This window comes from Phacochoerus africanus, chromosome 15 (assembly GCF_016906955.1).
Source record: "Phacochoerus africanus isolate WHEZ1 chromosome 15, ROS_Pafr_v1, whole genome shotgun sequence".
Lineage (NCBI taxonomy): Eukaryota > Metazoa > Chordata > Mammalia > Artiodactyla > Suidae > Phacochoerus > Phacochoerus africanus.
The window spans coordinates 139,082,274-139,100,408 of NC_062558.1; the positions used below are offsets into that span (position 1 = coordinate 139,082,274).

Consider the following 18,135-nt stretch of genomic DNA (forward strand, 5'->3'; position numbering starts at 1 on the left):
ACAACAGCCAAAAGGTGGGAGCAAAAATCCAAACGAACCATCACTGGGTGAATAGCAAACAAAATGGGGGCCACCCGTAAATGGGGTATTATTTAGCCTCAGCAGGGAAATTATGACGCCTCCTGCAGCACGGAGGAAACCTGCAGATACAGCGCCCCGTGAAACATGCCAGATATAAAGGGCAAGCATTGCATCATTCCACTCGCACAGAGTCCCTGGAGAAGAGGCAGATTCCCAGACAGGAGAGAGACTGTTGCTGGCTGAGGGGAGGGGAAATGGTGAGACGGTGGCTCACAGGTGTTCTGGAGATGGGTGGTTGTAGATGAACTACGCACTCAAAGTGGTTAAAACAGCTTCTGTGTTTTTTAATTTCATTGCAGTACAGTTGCCTTACAATGTTGTATTCGTTTCAGGTGTACAGCAAAGCGAATGTGTGTGTGTGTGTGTGTGTGTGTATTCTCTTTTCCTGTGTAGGTTATTACACACTATTGAGTAGATTTCCTTGTGCTATGCAGTAGGTTCCCGTCAAATATCTGGTTTATTCAGGAGTATGTGTGTGTCACTCCTGTCCTACCAATTCCTCCCTCCCAACATTTTGCCCTATGGAAACCATGAGATTGGTTTTGCCATCTTGAGTTCTTTCCTGTTTCGTAAATGAGTGCATTTCTATCATTCTTATTAGCTTCCACGTGTAAGGGATAGCATATGGTCTTTGTCTTTCTGTGACTTACTTCACTAGGTGTGATCACCTCTATGTCCATCTATTTTGCTGCAGACAGCACTGTTTCATTCTTTCTTATGGCTGAGTAGTATTCCATTGTATGTATGTACCACATCTTCTTTATCCATTCATCTGTCGATGGACATTTAGGTAGCTTTTTATGTTATGTCATGTCTACTTTATGTCAATTTTAAAACGTTTAAAGATATGGACCTTTTGCCTCCCTTCACAAACGTCCCACCTGCCCCTTCCCATCAGTCCCACCCCCCAGGCGCTCCTGTCCTGCTCCTGGTACCATGAGTTCATTGTCGTGAACTTCCTGTAAGAGGAATCCCACAGTAGGCATGCTCTGTATGCACAGCTTCTTTCACTCAACCCCGTGGCTTCCTACCTGAATCCAAAGTTCACGTCCTCTCGCCCGCTAGCATATGCCATTGTAAAAGCATTCCACTGCTGGTTTATTCGTTCTTTTGTGGACGGGCACGAAGCTGTTTGCAGCTTTTGGCTTCTATAAATAAAGCTGCTGTCAGCATTCTTGTTCCAGTCTTTTGTGGCCGTGTGTGTGTGTTTCTCCCAGGTATATACATAGGATATAACTTACCTTAATAGGCACTTTCAGTTTTCCAAAGTGGTAGTAGGATTTTACACACTCGCCAGAAATATATACGGTATTTAGGGCTGCTGTTCTTTTAAATTTTACCCCTAATGTGTGTGAAGTGAAATCTCTCGGTGGTTTTTCGTGGGCATCTTGGGTGAGTAACGGTATTGGGTACTGTTCATGGGCTTCCCGGCTCTTTTTATATTCCTCGATGATGTGGCTATTTCCTTCCTTCTTGTTTTCCTATTTGTCACCTCAGTATTGAGTGGTAGCACTTCTTTATATATCCTCAGAGCAATTCCTCTGTTAATTGTATGTGTTAGAAGTACCTTCTCCTGGTCTGCCGTTGCCTTTTCATTTTCTTAGCAGGGACTTTGGCTGTTCAAGCAAGGAATTTATTGCAGGGTATTAAGAGCTACAGAATCGTTTGGAGGAAGTTCAGGCGCTGAGCTCCCAGGAGCAGCTCCCAGGCTCTCACAGGAACCCAGCCTCGTGGAGCAGCTGCCGCAGCTGCCGCCAGAGCCCTGTTGCTTCTGTTACATTCAAGAAGCCAGCGGTGTCTTTTGCGTCCTGAAACGTTTTATTTTGACGTGACTCTGGACTTAAAAAACAATTACAGAGATCGTACAGACATTCCATGTGCCCTTGGCCTAGTTTTCTGTATTATTAACAGCCTACGTAACAGTGGTACAGTTGTCCAAACAGAAATTACCCTTGGTAAGTACTAACAACTAAATTACGGACTTTAGGAGTTCCCGTTGTGGCTTAGTGGGTTACGAACCCGATTAGTGTCCAGGATGTGTGTTTGATCCTTGGCCTCACTCGGTGGGTTAAGGATCTGGCATTACCATGAGCTGTGGTGTGGCTCACAGACGAGGCTTGGATCCCGCGTTGCTGTGGCTGTGGTGTAGGCTGACAGCTGCAGCTCTGATTCGACCCCTACCTGGGAACTTCCATATGCTGCAGGTGCGGCCCTAAAAAGAAAAGAAAAAATTACAGACTTTATTCACCTCTCAACAGTTTTCTCACCAATGTCCTTTTCCTGCTCTGCGCCCACAGCACACCAAAGTTCCTAGCCAGGAATCGAACCTGCGCCACAGCAGCAAGCCAAGCTGCTGCAGTGACAACCCCAGATCCCTAATCTGCTAGACTGTAAGAGAACTCTTGATGCCGTTTTCCTGATCCAGGATCCAATCTGAGGTACCACGTTTAGTCACTTGCATCCCTTTAGCCTCCTCCAGACAGTGGCAGCTTCTCACACTTTCTTTCCTTTTCTTTCATGACACTGACTCAACTTTCCAATTTGTCCTTAAATTTCACACCCTTAAAAATGTACTGACTTGCCCTTGTAGGTCTCAGATGATGTAGGATTTTCTCCATGTATAATTGTATCATGTGTGGAGGGTGGGGGATAGAATTGTACTTCTTCTTCTCCCACCTTTCGCTTTTTATTTTTCTTATCTTATCTCACTGGTTATAACCTCCAGTCAGTTTTGAACAGACATGAAAAGGATGGGTATTCTTTTTTTAATTTAACTTACAGTGTCGTATTCGTTTCCGGTGCACAGCAAAGCATATCAGTCATACATAGACATGTATAGACTAGGCATATTCCAGCCGTGGTTCCCCTCCTGGGGGAAAGCCACTCAGGTTGCAGCCGCTAAGCCGGATGTTAGCTGTAGGTTTCTCACAAATACCTCTTACCTCACTGAGGAAGTTCCCTTCCATTCTTTGTTTGCTGAGGTTTTCCAAATTGAATGAGTTGATTGTATCAAATGCTTTTTCTGAAACTGTTGAGATTATACGGTGGTTCTCCTTCCTCTGCCACTATAGTGAATTACAGTTGATCTTTCTTTCTTTATTTTATTTATTGTGTCCTTTTAGGGCCGCACCCGCAGCATCTGGAGGTTCCCAGGCTAGGGGTCAAATCAGAGCTGTAGCTGCCGGCCTACACCACAGCCACAGCCACAGCCACAGCAGATCCGAGCCACATCTGCGACCTACACCACAGCTCATGGCAACACCAGATCCTTAACCCACTGAGCAAGGCCAGGGATCGAACACGCATCCTCATGGATGCCAGTCGGGTTCGTTCACCACTGAGCCGTGATGGGAACGCCTATGGTTGATCTTTAAATGTTAGAATAACCTTGCAGTCCCAGAACAGACTCGGGTGGTCACGATTATTCTTCTTACTTATTTCTGATTTAATTTGCTAGTATTTTGTGAATGATTTTTGTGTCTCTGGCCAAGAGCAATATTGGCCCATCATTTTCTTTCCCTCTTGCTTTATTCTCAAGTTTTGCTTACACTGGACTCAGGACACATGTGGACACAGTACTGTGCCTTTCTCTCTTCTCTGAAACGGTTGATCTTATTTCTCCCTTCAATATTTGATAGAGCTGCCAGGGAAGCCCTCTGAGCCTGAAGTTACATTTGTAAGAGGTCTTTATCTACAGATGCAACTTTTTAAATGCATGTAAAGCTTTTTGATTTTCTGTTTGTTTTGTATCAGTTGTAGTTTTATATTTCAAGGAATTTATCCATTTCCTCTAAGTTATTAAATTTCAGGCATAACGAGGCTCACCAGGCCACCTTCCTAACCCCTGAATGTACAATATTAGTATTTCGTGTTTCCTTTTTGCTTTTCTCTTGATCAGCCGTGCTCGGCATTGCCGTTTGCTGTGACTGCGTAACAAGTTGCCCCATTTGCTCTATTCTGCCAACTTTTCCTGTAAGTTTGAAATTACTTCCAAGCAGAAAGAGTTTAGAAAATAGGCATGTTTTCTGGGAGCCCGGGGGTAGAGTGAGGGGTTCAGGGCGGGACCCCAGGGCAGCCAGCCTGGGGGGGTGGTAGTGGGGGGGCCTCAAGAGGCCGAGGGGCGGTGTGCGAAGCTGCAGGCCTTGCCTGAAAGCGCAGCGCACCGGCCCCCAGAGTGTGGACACTATAACCTCTTCATTTCGGTTTTCCTGCCAAGGCCGCAGCAGGCGATTGAACGGATCGGGTGAAGGGTCCTCCCTGAGTGTTTGGAACTGGGGGAGGCGAGCACCTGGCGTCCCCTCCCCACCCGCTCCCAAGTCCCAGGTGCCCTGAACGTTTGGGTTGATTCTCCCCTTTGGGCCGCTCCTCACGTCGGTTTCAGGCACTTCCCTGTCAGTGCGTGGAGCGCCCGGGGGCTCCTCTGAGGCACGGAGGGAATCCATGTGCCTTTATCACCATCTCGGGTTAGGAGAGCGGCTGCCCCCCACCTTACCCCACCCCAGGCACCCGTCCTCCCAGGCCACGGGCCCGCTGGAGGCTCCACCATGGTGACGGTGGGTGGTGGGCTCGGCCCCATCGGGGCGCCCCTGAGCGGCAGGTCCAGACACGGCTCTGCCTGCCGCAGGTTGAAACACGGTACAGGGCTACGTGTCATGTCCTTCCCTTGCAGGAGCTGGAGCCCTGGCCTGCCGCCTGGGAGGTCACGTCTGATGGGGTGGGGGCGCCTCACCATCTCCCTCTCCGGGATTCCAGACCCGCCTGGGTCCCAGGAGATTTATGCCAGGCCTGCCCTACGTGGCTATTTTCTGACTCTGGTCGCTGATCTGGTGGATCGTTCATGTGTAGAAGCAAGAAGAGCACTTTACAGTTTGCAAAGCTCCTGTATGGACGTGGTGTGTCCCACGGAAACTCACAATCATCCGGAGAGCTGGCCACGCAGACCGAGGCCCCTGAACTCTCCGGGCTGAGCCGGCCGAGCTCCAGGCCCACCTGCCAGGCGCAGCCTCTTAACAAGCTGGGTTCGTCCCCCCCCACCGCCGCCTCCTCCCCGGACAGAAAGGGGGACCCTCCCCTCTGTCTTTGTTGGAGTAGAGTGAGCCCCAGGCTCTTCGGCCCTTGCTTTTCTTCCTTCGAATCTCTAGCAGGCAGGTGGATGTGAAACTTGCCCAACATGGAGGGTGTTTATGAGGTTGTGATCCGGTGGCCTTGACCCCCTCCACTTCCAGGTGGGGAAAGGGGTCCCCACCCAAAATGCCTGGGTCGCCCAGGATGCCCGCCTCCCCCTCCAGGCCCATGGCTCCCTCACCGGACCGTCTTCCTGGACTGAGAACTTTTGCCCAGGGTGCTCTGACGCCCCATGGGAAGCCCTGGTGCGGAGATGCTGGCCCGGCAACTGTGCTCCCTCTTTCTGCCACCACACAGGAAACCGGCTGATGGGCAGTGAAGTGCACGCTGCTGCTGGCTGGATGGGGACAGCACATTCTGTCCGCAGGAGGCGGGTGCTGGCAGAGCTGAAGGCAGCGGAAGGACGCAGGTGAGAAGGAGCCAGAGCCTCAGGAAGACTGCTCAAGCCCGGCTGGACGTGGGCCCGAGGCGGAGCCCAGGGCTCCGGTCCCGTCCCTCCCCCGTACAGGCACCTGCTGGTCTTTGCTCCAACTCCATCCTTCCTGATCTTCACTTCCAGGTGGCGGAAAGAGGCAGTGCTTTCTGGCTTCCTCCTGGAGACACCTGGAGATGGACGATGCCCGGGGGTCGCGTCTGGGGTGGCGGAGGCCGGCAATCCCAGCAACAGGGACAAAGGAAACGTTGCCTGACCATGAGGCAGGCTTCTTGAGAAACAGGCCCAGCCCCATAAAAAACAGTCCAGACTCTGATGACGGCAGGGGGGTCTCTCGACAGCCCCCGCTGCCCGCTCGCGTGACCTGCAGCCTCTGACTTGGTTGAGGGAACACGGCAGCTGCGGGGAGGGGGGCCGGTTACGGGATGCTAGTGACAGGCATTTAGAAATATTTCATCTTCACGTTAAAAATACGGGGCAGAAGAGCCATCCGTAGCTGACAATGAAAAGGCTTCCTCTGCCGATTGTCCGGGCACAGGAACGAGAGGCGGATCTTGACGGGACTGGAAGTAGGAAACATGTAAATGAGGGTTGTGTCCGAGGTGGTTACGGCTCCGGCCTGAGCTCAGGATCTGAAACTGCCCTGTTGTTTCCTCAGAGTCTGCGCAAAGTACAGATCACGCCTACAAAGCGAAATGGATGGTTTATTTATATCTGGTGCCATTAAGAATGGAGGAGAAAAGTTCAGCTCAGGATAAAAAGCTTAAATCTTGATTTTTCCCTTCCCCCCTCTCAAAAAGAATGGATCCCTTGCATTGTAAATTATCCAGCCCTTGTCCTTGGGTTGGCAGCTATTTCGGGCTGGTATGGACATTGCATAATCTTAAATATTGATTCTTGTTTGACTTAAAAAAAAAAGTCCAAGCGCACCAGACTCCCCCCCACCCCTGCCACCTCCGTCCACACGGCCGGGAAATCGCCTTCCCATAGCTCACCTCTGACGGCCTCCAGCCCTCCGTGCTGATTAGAAACCTTCCGGGCGAAAAAGCAATGGTCCGGATGCCATTCTCCATCCCAGCAAACGCTGGACGAGCTTCTGCCCACGACTGGTTCTCAGCTGCCTCCCCTCCCCCTCCCCTGCCCCCCCCGCCTCCCCCCCCCCCCCAGCTCTCTGTACAGAGCAGACCCCAGACCCAGTGCTCATCACCGTTCCCACGAAGCCCCCACGTTCACTTCAGCAGCCCCGCCCAGTCGAGGAGCTCGTCCCCCCAAGTGCCTGCAGAGCCAGAGGTGCAGGCTCATCTGGCCCACATGCTGAAGAAACAACGTCCTTTAGGAAAGAAAATTTCCATAAAGCAAAGCTACATAGTGTGGCATTTGCAGCTGTACCACCAGGGCCCCCAGGCACTGAGATAATTAGGACTTGGGTTTTGGAAGAATGAAGAGAATGGTCTTTGCGTAAATCCATTAGGGTTAAAAACGAGCCCCTTCTGCTCCCTCGCGAAGCACTGGCCACTCCACGCTGGGGGGAGAAAGCGGCCAACAGCGCGCAGAGAACTGCTCCTCCTCCGGGGCTTGGCGAGGCCACAGCGAGGCCACTTCCAGAGAGAACACAGACGGGAACCCGGCCCAGGAAGTACTGCTTCCATTGGGCAGCGTGTGGTACAGTTTCATGATGGGCAATTAGTTTTTCCAGCCCTCCACAGCTGCAGGTTGCACTATTACCTGAGCCATCCACTCTGGTTACCTGCCAGGGGCATCCGAGGCAGGGGCGCTGTTGGCTGACTCTTCAGCTGGATGCTTTAAAGCCTTCCTCTGGGAAGTGTTGTAGCTGGAGTAACAGCGAGGAATCGAGGCTGTTTGCAGAGTTAGATGTGAAATATTTTCTGCCGTTCCTAGGTTGTCTTTTTGTTCTGTTCATGATGATGTCTTTTGCATACAGAATTCTTTTAGTTTGCTGTAGTCCCACTTGCTTACTTTTTATTCTGTTGCTTGTACTTTATGGGTCGTATCTAAAAAGTCATTGCAAAGACCCACGTCAAGGAGATTTTTCCCTGTTTTCTTGTAGGATTTTCTAGTTTCCAGTCGTACTCTTAGGCCTTTACTACATTTGGAGTTGATTTTTACAAGTGAGATAATTTAGGGGTCTAGTTTCATTCTTTTATATGTGGCTATTACATGTCAATTTTCCAGCGCCATTTATTGGAGCCACCTAGTCTTGGCTCCTTTGTCATAAATTAATTAACCATGTACACATGGGTTTATTTCTGGAATTTCTAGTCTATTCCATTGATCTGTATGTTTGTTTTTATGGCAGTGCCGTACTGTTTTGATTACTATAGTTTTGTAATATAGTTTTAAATTAGGGCATGTGATATCTCCAGCTTTATGTTTCTCCAGAGTACTTTGGCTATTTTGGTCTTTTATTGTTCTGTACAAATTTTAGGATTTTTTTTTTCTATTTCTGTTAAAAAATGCCATTGGAATCTTGGTAGGAATTGCACTGAACATAGATATGGGCGTTTTAACAATATTCTTCCAATTCATGAACCCAGGATATTTTCCCATGGATTTATGTCTTCATTTTCTTTCATCGGTATCATAATTTTCAGTGTAGAAGGCTTTCTCCTCCTTGGTTTCGTTTATTCCTACTTATTTTATTGACCTTGATGCTGTTGTAAATGGGATGTTTTATTTATTTCTTTTTCACATCATTCATGCTTAGTGTTCAGAAATGTTACTGATTTTTATATGTTGATTTGGTATTCTGCGATTTTACTGAATTTATTGATTAGACATACCAGTTTTCTGGTGGAGTCTTTATGTCTTCCTATATATGAAATCATGTCACCTGAAAATAGAGACATTTTTACTGGATTTTTCCCCCCAATTCTCCTGTCTTTTTTTTCTTTTTCTTGCCTGATTGCTCTGGCTAGGACTTCCAGAAATAGATATTTTTTTTTATGTGGTGGTGAATGAGAATATTTGGCAATACATATCCAAAGGTGAAGTTCATTTAGGAGTTTCCTTGTGGTACAGCAGATTGAGGGTCTGGCATTGTCACTGCAGCAGCATGGAAACTTCCCATGGGAACTTCCACATGCCATGGGCATGCTCCCCCCAAAAAAAGAAAAAGCACAAAGTTTGTTGAAAAAGTGAACCACAAAGTTCCCATCATGGCTCAGTGGTTCATGAATCCAACTAGGAACCATGAGGTTCCAGGTTCAACCCCTGGCCTTGCTCAGTGGGTTAAGGATCCAGCATTGCCATGAACTGTGGTGTAGGTCACAGATGCAGCTCGGATCCCACATTGCTGTGGCTGTGGTGTAGGCCGGCAGCTACAGCTCCAATTAGACCCTTGGCCTGGGAACCGCCATGTGCTGAGGGTGCAGCCCTAGAAAAGACAAAAATAAAAAATAAAAAGCGAACCGCAAAGGGACTGCTCCATGAAGAAATACTGATTTATGCACAGAGATCAAACACAATATGTTTTCTGTTACGTTTTTACACAAACCTTTTGGTGAAGTCTGTCCATCCTGAGATGTTTAAGACCTGTGAGCACTGAGCCCCTGGGCCTTTTACGAAGTAAACCCACCAGGACCCCGCAGACCACCCCACCCAGGGAACCTCAATTCTGACTTTTCACACCACTGATTCACATTTTTGCCCTTTTAAACGTTATGCAAATGGACATCATATTTGTTGTGTTCTCTTGTGTACCTGGCTTTGTTCTGTTGACAGGACGTGATAGGAGAGTCTTCCATGTGAATGCTGGTGGCGATAGGAAGTGCATTCTCATTGTTGTATCGAATACTCATTCTATATGACTGTGCCACGGTTTCATTTATTCGTTGTATCTTGATGGGCCTGTTTCTGGTTTGGGGCTGTTAAACATATGCTGCTCAGGGAAACTTTGGGAGGTAATGGATACCTTGATTATGGTGATGCTTTCACAGACATGTAGATGTCCAAGCTCATCCAATGGTGTACATTAGATATGCGCACTTTTCGTGTATGGACGAAACCTCAGCAAAGCTGTTTCGAAATCGTGCTGCTGTTAACATCGCTGTCCACGTGTTTTCGTGAACGTGTGTGCCTTGCGGTGTGTGTGCCTAGCAGTGGGCTTGCTGGCCGTGCTGGTCCATGTCAGGAGACCCTATCCAAGTGTTTTCTCTCGTCCTTGGACCACTTTACTCTCCCACCAGCAGTGGGCGAGGGGTTCCACGGGTACACATATTTCCACAAGCACATGGTGTCTGTGTTTTATAATCAGCCATCCCCATGGAGGTGTACTGGTATCACTTTGTTGTTTAATTTTCTTTTTTCTGATGGTTAGAAGGTTGGCATCTTTTATTCACTGGCCACGTGGATACCTGGTTTTTCTGTGAATTGCCTTCTCAAGCCTTTTGCCCCTTTCTATTAAGCTGTCTGCTTTTTTCTTATCGATGTTCTCTATATGCTGATTTCTTTGCCGGTTGTATATCTTGTAAATATCTTCTCCCTCTCTGTGGCTTGCCTTTTTGTTCTCTTAAATGTATCATTTTGAAGAAGAGAATGTCTTTATTTTACTGTAGTCAACTTTACCAATTTTTTGTTTGTTTGTTTTTATTTTACACTGAGGATATTGTTTCCCGTTTAGTTTATCTTGGTTTGTCACAAGCGGATAAAGACAGTCTCCTGTGTTTTCTTCTAAACACACTATTGTTTTATCTTTCACATTGAGCTGCGGATTCATGTGGACTTGATTTTTGTGTGGTGTGTGAGGTAGGGAGTCAGGGTTTACCTGGGTCTGGAGCCAAATTGAGTCTGTGCTGCATGTGGACCCAGCCTTTACCTTGTCACGTGTGGGTCTCTTTCTGGACTTTTGATCTGTCCTTGTGCCAATGATACACAGTATAGTTGTTGCTGTTTTCTATCTATTTATTTATTTATTTTGCCTTTTCTAGGGCCGCACCCTCGGCATATGGAGGTTCCCATGCTAGGGGTCTAACCGGAGCTGTAGCCACTGGCCTATGCCAGAGCCAGCAACACAGGATCCAAGCTGCATCTGGGACCTATACCCACTGAGTGAGGCCAGGGATCAAACTCGCAACCTCATGGTTCCTAGTCAGATTCATTAACCACTGAGCCATGACGGGAACTCCAATTATTGCTCTTTTAAAATAAGCCTTGCCCCGAGTTCCCGTCATGGTGCAGCAGAAACAAATCTGACTAGGAACCATAAGGGAGGTTCAATCCCTGGCCTCGCTCAGGGGGGTTAAGGATCCGGTATTGTTGTGAGCTGTGCTGTAGGTCACAGACACTGCTTAGATCTGGCGTTGCTGTGGCTGTGGTGTAGGCTGGCGGCTGTAGCTCCAGTTGGACCCGCTAACTTGGGAACCTCCACATGCCGTGGGTGTGGCCGTAAAAAAAAAAAGCCCCGCCTGCTGGTGGGTCTAAATTTCCCAGTTTGTTTGTTTTGTCTTTTTGCCATTTCTTGGGCCGCTCTCACGGCATATGGAGGTTCCCAGGCCAGGGGTCAAATCGGAGCTGTAGCCACCAGCCTACACCAGAGCCACAGCAACGCCAGATCTAAGCAGTGTCTGTGACCTACAGCACAGCTCACAACAATACCGGATCCTTAACCCCCCTGAGCGAGGCCAGGGATTGAACCTCCCTTATGGTTCCTAGTCAGATTTGTTTCTGCTGCACCATGACGGGAACTCCTAAATTTCCCAGTTTTATGCTTCTTCAAGATCACCTTGATTAGTCTGGGCCCTTTGCTAGTCCATAAATTTCAGAATTAGTTTGTTAATTTCCACGAAAGTAACCTGATATTTTCATTATGTTTATCTACAAATTAATTCTGGGAGAATTTACCCATTTACACTATTGAGTTTTTATTTTAATTTTTAATTTTTTAATTTTATTATTATTTTTTTATTTTTTGTCTTCTTAGTGCCGTGACTGCGTCATATGGAAGTTTCCAGGCAAGGGGTCAAATCAGAACTATAGTTGCCGGCCTACACCTCAGTCACAGCAACGCCAGATCCAAGCCGTGTCTGTGACCTACACCAAAGCTCACAGCCACACCAGATCCTTAACCCACTGAGCAAGGCCAGGAATCGAACCCACGTCCTAATGGTTCCTTGTCGAATTCATTTCTGCTGAGCCACGACGGGAACTCTACTATTGAGTTTTTAAACCCATGAACATGGTATATCCCTATAATTCTTCTCTTCTTTTTTTTTTTTTTTTTCGTCTTTTTGCCTTTTCTTGAGCCGCTCCTGTGGCATATGAAGGTTCCCAGTCTAGGGGTCTAATCAGAGCTGTAGCCACCGGCCTACACTACAGCCACAGCAACTCAGGATCCGAGCTGCATCTGCGACCTACACCACAGCTCACGGCAACACCAGATCCTTAACCCACTGAGCAAGGCCAGGGATCAAACCGCAACCTCATGGTTCCTAGTCGGATCATTAACCACTGCGCCATGATGGGAACTCCAAATTCTTTAGATCTTTAAAATTTTTCTCAATTATGTTTTATGGTTTTCAGTGTCCCAGTTTGGAACAACTTTTTTTAAAATGGTGTCTCTAAAATATTTTCACTGTGCACATAGCATTGTTTTCAGTAGAAAAGAATAGAAACCTCTTCAGCAGGGGCTGGTTAAATAGATGCTCTTTCATCTCGACAGCAGAGTTCTCTACACCTGCCGGAAAGGGTGGAGGCATCTCCAGGTACCATGGGGGTAGATATTGAGTAATAGAAAATCTTGATCCAGTTAGGGTTTTTTCCTAACACATGGAAATGTCTATTTCTAAAGTCCTTAGAATGAGGTCTAAAAAAGTTGACAACCCATTGGTAAAAATGCATCTATTTGGGAGGAGGGGCGGTTTAGGCAGAGCTGGGATGGAGGCGATTAACCCTCTCTTCCCATCCGTGTCCCCTGCTTTTATTTTCACAGTAAGCCTGGATTGCAAGAAAGCAAGAAGAAATGGGTTATTAACTGCTCAATGTCTCTCTTGCTTCTGCTCCTGAACTGGGTCCACGGTGAGGCCTCCATCAAGTCTGGGGCCCACTGGGCCCCAGGGAGGCTGCACGTCCACCTCAGGAGTCCTCCTCTTGTTCTGTTCCTTTGCAGAGTGTATATTATGAACTAACACACAACCTGTGTGCTGTGGAGCAAAACCATACCGGATAATGAAAAGAGCCGAATTCTCAACAGGCCAGCGTGGGTTGATATTAAAGCGCATATGTCCTGAGCCTTGAAGCAGGTGCGTCCCGTCCAGAGCTCCTGCCTCTTCTGCGCCGTGGACCCTGTGGCAGCCTGGCGAAGCCGTAGACCCCTTTTTCAGAACAATGTTTTAAATGCATTTAAAAAAGTGCATAGGCATGCCCAGGGTGGCATGGCCTTGGGATAGAACGTGATGGAAGATAATACAAGAAAAAAGATGTGTACATATGACTGGGTCATTTTGTTGTACAGCAGAAATTGGTACACCATTGAAAATCAACTCTACTTTAATTAAAAAAAACTCATAGGATCACAAAGAAAAGTCTCCCGACTAGTTACCAAACCCTTAAAAATGACATTTGCGGTGTTGTGATCTACGGGCTTCTTTAAAATTCATGCGCTAAGTAGCAAGATCTAACAACAGGTCTGTTAGTTGTCAGGACTGTGAGACCGGGCTGCCCATCAAGGATTCGTCACCGTCTCTGCAGAAAGTCGCTGGAACCGCCTGTGTCCATGACGGAGGAAACGCTGAATCCCGCCCACGTCGGTGGGAATGAAGATGTGACTTGTTTCGCCGTCAAGCTCGTGGACGCGGCCCCGGGCGAAGGCGGGGACAGAATACCACTGCCTTGAAGTCTGGTTTCTGGAAGCCGGGGTGCGGAGGGTGTGGCAGCGATCCCGGCAGACAGGCCCTGCCCCCAGGCTTATGGCCTCCGGGGTGACAGCACACAAGTGAATTCGGTCAAGCCCGCGCTTCGGGACATGACGCAAGTAAAGGGACCTTAAAGAAAACGGGGGAGGGAGTGTGGGGCGGCAGCTGGGGCCTTCACTTCCATGGAGCCGGCGGGGACCCCCCCACCCCCCGGGAATGGGGCTGGACCTCAGTGAGGGGACAGAGCAGATGCTTTTGCAGAAGATACTTCCAGGAGTTCCCGTCGTGGCTCAGTGGTTAACAAATCCAACTAGGAACCATGAGGTTGTGGGTTCAATCCCTGGCCTTGCTTAGTGGGTTAGGGATCCGGCGTTGCTCTGAGCTGTGGTGTAGGGCGGTGGCTACAGCTCCGATTAGACCCCTAGCCTGGGAACCTCCACATGCCACGGGTGCAGCCCTAGAAAAGGCAAAAAGACAAAAAAAAAATTAAAAAAAGAAGAAGATATTTCCAGCAAGTGGGAAATCTGTGTTCAAGAGATAGAAGGTAGAATTTCCTGTCGTGGCTCAGTGGAAGCGAATCTGACCAGCATCCCTGAGGGCGCGGGTTCAATCCCTGGCCTCGCTCAGAGGGTTAAGGATCCCGCAGTTGCTGTGAGCTGTGGTGTGTGTCGCAGATACGGCTCGGATCCCACATTGCTGTGGCTGTGGTGTAGGCCGGCAGCTACAGCTTTGATTCGACCCCTAGTCTGGGAACCTCCATATGCCACAGGCATGGCCCTAATTAAAAAAAAAAAAAAAAAACAAGTGAGAGATGTAGGGTATTCCATGCCCTGGCGGTCGGGCAGCAGGAGAGAGAATGGGGCATGGCAGGGGTGGCACAGCTGACTGGGTGTCCTCGTGGCATTGCAAGAGATGCCATGCAGCTGTCCGCCTTTCATTGTAAAGGACCCTCTGGTTTCTGTGCTGAGGGAGAGTGGGCACAGCAGGAGAAGCAGTGGGACTGGTAGGAGGCCTTGAACCAGGGAAGCGCTGATGAGACTCAGACCAGGGTGGCAGCAGTGGGATGGCTGAGATTCCTGATATCCATCGGAGCAAGACAAGTTTTAAAGCAATTGAAGAAACAGGGCTGCCAGGCATAAAAAGTAGGCCCGAGGGAGTTCCCTAGCGGCCTAGCGGTTAAGGATCCGGCATTGTCCCTGCTGTGGCTCAGGTTGATGCCGTGGTGTGGGTTCCATTGCTAGGCCCAGGGAACTTCCCACATGCTGAAGACAAGGCCAAATAATAATAATAATAGTAATAGTAATAAAAAGTAGGACTGGGTATTCTGGAATGTTAGGAAATATGGAAACAGTTTTTTAAAACCATCCCCAAAGGATTTTTCTTTTTCTTTAAGAAAAATCTGACTTAGGAGATGGCTTTGGATGAGAAGGCCTGTGTGTTGCCTGCTCCACAGGCAGCATCAAAAGGAACCAGGAAGAACTCGGGCTCATCCCCCCAGGGCCACCAAGGGCCAGGATTAGGGCAGGGGTGGGGAGCCTGGCCCTGCCCTGCATCACCCCGGGCAGCCCAGGCAGGCGTGACCTTGATGTCCCTGGCCGGGGGACCCTTGGCCCGATTAGATCAGGGACAGAAAGAGCCGCAGTGGCTCCCATGTGCTGGCCTGGGACCTGAGCCTGGGCAGGTTTCTCCAGGAAAGAGTTTCCCCAGAAAACCAAAAACCTTAAGAGTAGTTCTCCATGAAAAGCCATGTTGACTTTCCTTTAATGCTTTAATAAAACCACAAGACTTTTTTATAACCGTTTATTGAGAGAAAATTCACATAGCATACAATTTGCCCATTTAGAATGTACAATTCAGTGGTTTTTAGTATATTCACAGACATGAGCAGCCATCAGCACAGTCAAATTTAGGACTTTTTTTTTTTTGTCTTTTGTCTTTTTAGGCTGCACCTGTGGCACATGGAGGTTCCCAGGCTAGGGGTAGCATCCGAGCCACATCTGCGACCTACACCACAGCCTCAGCAACGCCAAATCCTTAACTCACTGAGCAAGGCCAGGGAGCAAATACGCATCCTCATGGATACTAGTTGAGTTTGTTACCCACTGAGCCACGACAGGAACTCCCAACTTTAGGACATTTTTATTTTGGAAAAAATCCCCGTGTTTTTTTAACTATTATCCTCTAAACCACTCCTCACCTGTTTCCCTGCTCTAAGCATTAATGGAGCCCTTTTCTATCCATGTGGATTTGCCTATTCTGGACATTTCATATAAAAGGAGACATAGAATTGGAGTTCCCGCTGTGGCTCAGCAATAACAAACCTGACTAGTAAGCATGAGGGTGTGGGTTCAATCCCTGGTCTCGCTCAGTGGGTTAAGGATCTGGTGTGGCCGTGAGCTGTGGTGTAGGTCACAGACACGGCTCGGATCCCACGTTGCTGTGGCTCTGGCGTAGGCCGGCAGCTGCAGCTCCAATTCGAGCCCTAGCCTGGGAACTTCCATATGCTGCAGGTGCGGCCCTAAAAAGCAAAATAAAATAAAAAATAAGAAATCAATGGAAACATAGAATGTGTTTTTCTGTGACAGGCTCCCTCACTTAGCACGTTTTCAGAGTTCACCCCTGGTGTAGCCTGTGTCAGTCCTTCGTTCCACTTGTGGCGGAGTAGCCCGCGACTACGAATGTACCAAATTTAAAAATCCATTCCTAATGGACACTGGGTTATTTCTACCTGTTGGCTCTTATGAATGATGCTGCTATAAATGCTCATATGAAAGCTTTTGTGGGAACGTGTTTTCATTCCCACTGGGTGGGACCCTAGGAGTGGAAATACTGGGCCACATGGGAACTCTGTCTTGAGCCAGCGGAGAAACCTCTGCACTATTTAAATGGCTGCACCATCTTACAGCCCCACCAACAGAGTAGGAGGTTCTGATACCCCCACACCCTCACCAGCGCTGGTCACTGTCAGACTTTTTCGTTGTGGCCACCCTGTGGTGTAACTGCATGAAGTGGCATCTTACTGTGGTTGGATTTCCTCTCCTCTGATGGCTGTAATGATGCCGAGCATCTCTCCATGTGCTTACCAGCCATTTGGATGTCTTCTTTGTAGGAATGTCTATTCAGCTCACTTGCCCGGTTTTTAAATATTTTTTGGCCACACCTGTGGCATGCGGCATTTCCCCCGGGCCAGAGATCAAACCCGCACCACAGCGGTGACCTGAGCTACAGCAGTGACAACACCAGATCCTTAACCACTAGGCCACCTGCAAACACTTCATTTGCCCATTTCTAAGTTACGTCATCTGTTCTTTTTACTATTTGTGTTTACAGATGTTCTTTACACATTCCAGATACAAGTCCCTTATCAAAGATATGATTTTTCAAATGGTATCTCCCATTATGTGGGTTGTCTCTTTATTTTCTTGATAATGTCCTTTGAAGCGTAGGTGTTTTTAATTTTGATGACATCCAGTTTATCTGTTTTTTCTTTTGTGGCTCATGTTTTTGGTGTCATATCTAAGATGTGTATCACATCTATTGTGCCTTGTACAATTGCCAAACTTGGGTCACATCCATTGCCAAATCTGAAGTCATGAAGATACCCCTGTTTTCTTCCAAGAGTTGTATGGTTCTGGCTCTTATGTTTAGCTCTTTGATCTGTTTTGAGTTAATTTTTACATGGTGTGAGGGAAGGGTGCAATTCCATTCTTTAGCTTTGTGGCTATATCCAGCTGACCTTTCCTTGAAGAGACTGTTCTTTCCACACTGAATGGTCTTGGCACGCTTGTTGAAAATCAATTGGCCATAGACAGGGAGCATTATTTCTGGACTCTCAGTTCTAGCCCATTGATCTGTCTGTCTTGCCAGTGCTAGCTCTACACTGTCTCGATTTCTGCTGCTTTGCAGTGAGTTTTGAAATGGGAATGTGCCAGTCTCCCAACTTGTTCTTTCGAGATTGTTGACTCTTCTCGGTCCGGTGCAATAGCACTTGAATTGTAGGATCACCTCGTCAGTTTCTACAAAGAGGCCAGCTGTGATTCTGATAGGGATCCCCCGGAATCTGTAGATCAACTAGGGAGCATTGTCATCTTAACAATACTGTCTTCCAGTCCATATGCACATGGGGTGTTTTCCATTTATTTAGATCTTGTTTTAATTCCTCTCGGTGATAAAACCATGGGTTGTTTTGGAAGCATCTTGAGGGCTTCTGGAGAGCTGATCTTTTCAGAGCACGGCTCCCTAGAGCGAGTGCAAAGTGTGAAGTCTGTGCCTGTGGCATCGATGCAGACTGGGGTGAGCAAACCCAGGAAGTTAGATGGAATGGAATTGGGTTTGGGTTTTGTTCTGACCTTGAAAGACTCCCCTGCCTGTGGCAAGTCTCAACCCTCACCAGCCACCCAGACAGATGGTTTCTCAACACTCCCTCTTATTGCTATATCAGTATATATAGAGGACCTGGGCATTTTCTTGGCTTGCTTGCTTGCTTGCTTGCTTGCTTGCTTGCTTGATTTATTTATTTATTTATTTATTTATTTATTTCTGTCTTTTTTAGGGCTGCAGCTGCTGGCCTACACCACCGCAACAGGGGATCTGAGCTGCATCTGCACCCTACACCACAGCTCATGGAAA

The 18,135-nt window shown here is 48.0% G+C and overlaps 1 long non-coding RNA gene across 1 annotated transcript; it reads left to right on the forward strand.

Annotated features, from left to right (window-relative positions):
- Window positions 1–2,321: 2,321 nt before the first annotated feature.
- LOC125116743 (uncharacterized) lies at window positions 2,322–18,086 on the forward strand. Its single transcript, XR_007132413.1, has 6 exons — window positions 2,322–2,519; window positions 3,980–4,053; window positions 4,751–5,099; window positions 5,503–5,614; window positions 12,762–13,625; window positions 18,059–18,086. It is a non-coding gene; the product is annotated as an uncharacterized LOC125116743 (long non-coding RNA).
- The last annotated feature ends 49 nt before the right edge of the window (window positions 18,087–18,135 follow it).